This window comes from Pteropus alecto, unplaced genomic scaffold (assembly GCF_000325575.1).
Source record: "Pteropus alecto unplaced genomic scaffold, ASM32557v1 scaffold76, whole genome shotgun sequence".
NCBI lineage: Eukaryota > Metazoa > Chordata > Mammalia > Chiroptera > Pteropodidae > Pteropus > Pteropus alecto.
Genome location: NW_006443138.1, coordinates 10915714 through 10918121, shown reverse-complemented (window position 1 = coordinate 10918121; position 2408 = coordinate 10915714). Strand labels below are relative to the sequence as shown.

The 2408-nt window shown below is 32.6% G+C and overlaps 1 pseudogene; it reads left to right on the top strand.

Moving 5' to 3' along the window:
* Positions 1 to 1319: 1319 nt before the first annotated feature.
* On the top strand, positions 1320 to 1431 carry LOC112472510 (annotated as a pseudogene).
* The last annotated feature ends 977 nt before the right edge of the window (positions 1432 to 2408 follow it).

The window sequence follows — 2408 nt, the reverse complement described above, 5'->3', positions numbered from 1 at the left end:
ATGACAAATATTGTTTGGAAGAATAAATCTTCAAACAAAGGAATGAAAATGGCAAATAAACATATAAAATCTAAACTCTTAATCAGATAAACATAAATTTAAAAAAAACATTGCATTACCACTATTGTATATCAGAATGGCAAAACTAAAACAAAAATATTCTATACTGATCCTAAGTTGTATAGAAAGACCTCACAATATTAGTCCAGTGTATTCTACTTCTAGGAATCATCCTTAGCTTTCAAAGATGTTTGTCCAAATATTCATCATAACACTATTGGTATAGTAAGTAATTGGAAATAACCTTTGTGTCTACAGCAGGAAATTGGATAATATATTTCTAAGGTGGACTAATAAGAGTTATTTCAAATGACAGAAATATATACATCAAGATGTTTTCTCTTGTCCAGAGTAAGAGAAAGATTCTTCTTTCTTCTGTTAAATATATTCTATTTGATGAGATGTTATTTTTAGTTCAAATAAAAATCCTACTTCTTCACACTGAGAAAGATTTTACTAAGCTCCTGGCAGCCTGTGGTTCTGTGTTAGGAGGTATAGAAAGAGATATTATAGATTCTCATAACAAAGAATCTAAGATGGGGGGGTTTAAAGATTTTTTTGACATCACGGAACATTTAAATTATAAAAAAAAGTCAATCTCAAAAATATAATATATCTTTCATGGGATTTTGATAAACAGCAATGGTATATTCAATATGTGCCATCGTAGGATAAAGATGAGTATGTAGTGTAACGATAGAAGAGAGCAGAACTAAATTAAGATCTATTGTCCTCACAGAAAATAACCCGCAATTCCACTGATTACCCATCCGCAATATCCTATGCAGCTGTGTTTTTCTTCCTCCATGTTTTCTAATTGTGAGACTCAAGTTTCTAAAGAGGTTTCTGCAGACTTAGTCAATCATTTACTTCTAAAAAGGGAGTCATAGCTTATGGCAGATCACCTTGAGGTCTTGGTATGTAAGTATCTGAAGGGAACACCTGTCCTCCCAAGTAAAAATTCAGGGATTTTGCAGATGATACTTTTTAAACTATGGATGTGGGGAGCTATTATTTTGTATAAGTAATATGTTTAACTGCTCACCTAGAACTAGTGAACTAAGGTGAACGAAGACCTGTGGGCCAAATCTATCTTGTTCACCACATCCTTTTGTAAATAAGGTTTTATTGTAACATTGCTACACCCATTCCTGTATTTTCTGCTCTTAGCTATGACCGAATTCAGTAGTTGCAACAGACCATATGGCCCACGGAGCCTAAAATATTTACCATCTGGCCCCGTAAAGAAAAAAAGTTCAGTCTACGGCCATGCCACCCTGAATAAGCCTGATCCCATCTGCTCTCGGAAGCTAAGCAGGGTCGGGCCTGGTTAGATGGGAGACCACCTAGGAAGACCAGGTGCTATAGTCGTGAAAAATAAAAAAAATTAGGGATTGTAAGCTGACAAGAACCTTGCAATCTATGAGTCAACCAAGGATTGCCTCACCTAAAAAAAAAAAAGTTCATAGATCCTTAGCCTAGAGCATTCTTTTCATACACATTCTAAATTAACAAAAGAATTGTTTAAGATATTTTCTATAGTGTATTGTTGTTATTAATCATTAAACACCATATTAAAACAATAAAATTTTATTAGCAAAATTCCTCTTTTGTAAGTAGAAAACAGTGAATGAAGTCTTCATATCTCCTCAACTGTAGTTTCTTCTATTTCTATTAATCTTCTAATATTCTATTGAATATCATAAACCACATAAGATACATTCTTAATGAATCCCTTACTGACACGAAATTCTGAAATTATAACTAAAGTCACGTTTTATTTGGAAATGGGTTATAATTATTTTATATGGGTGTCATGTAAAACTAGAACCCTACAGGTTATATTCCTTAAATAAATATCTGGTGCCTTAGATTTTCCCATTAGGATATATGTGAAACAAAGCCATTAATGCAATTAGTGAGTAGATCATTTAATTGTACTTAGTTTAGAAGAGTTCATTATATTTGGACATTTTTAATCAGATCATGATTTTTTTCCTTAGACTAGTTGTCTTTAAATAGAAAATAGAAAAACATTTTAAACATTACGAATATAAATCTGGATAAAAGTTATGAGGAAAAATTTAGCCAGTGCTTATGCAGAACTGAACCATTTCCCTCTTAAAAAGTAGGCTAAATCCCATTCAATTAATATTTCTTAGTAACCACCTCCCCTGTGATACACACACACACACACACACACGACAGTTCAGCAAAATAAATTCTATGAGTTTCTGAGGCAGTGCAGTTTGTAATAAGAATCATTGTTTTGTCAGTATAGACCAGTGCTTAAGGACAGTTCTCATACTTAAGAAACATTAAGCTGACCCATAATAGAGCTATACTAA